Below are 547 nucleotides of genomic sequence, written 5' to 3' on the forward strand. Positions count from 1 at the left end.
AAAAAAAAATAAAATTAAAAATTCACACCCTTAGAAACCCAGTGCAGGTTTGTGGTGAGCTAGAATCAGTTTGACGGCAATGGGCTTGGAAACATCATCAGGCCTATCACTCACAGTACCTCTCGGTAGGTTGTTTGGCTTTAGAAGATAAATTTATTCTGAAGTTTTGAAGGCTTGAAGTCCAAATTTAGTATGACTCAGCTCTAGTCTGAATGGACAGTGTTTGGTGAAGCTCCCCGATTAAAACAAGCTTGGAAGCAAGAGTGGCACCCACTTCCACAGTAGCTTGCCTCTGGAAACACTATGAACCTGGAGAAAGGACAAAAGTTATACAGGAGGTATCCAGGACTTTCGTTCATAGGGTCGCTATGAGTTGCCTGTGACTCGACAGCACTTAACAACACCCAAAATTAATCTATAAGCAGTTTATACATTAGTCTCTCATGAGTTTGTATTGTTGTTGTTGCTGTTATGTGCCATCAAGTTGCCTATGTACAACAGCCCTAAACCCTGCTCTACCCTTTGCCAATCTTATTGTCTCCAACAC

This window comes from Elephantulus edwardii, unplaced genomic scaffold (genome assembly GCF_000299155.1).
Source record: "Elephantulus edwardii isolate Elephantulus edwardi_28Jun2011 unplaced genomic scaffold, EleEdw1.0 scaffold00184, whole genome shotgun sequence".
NCBI classification, from domain to species: Eukaryota; Metazoa; Chordata; class Mammalia; order Macroscelidea; family Macroscelididae; genus Elephantulus; species Elephantulus edwardii.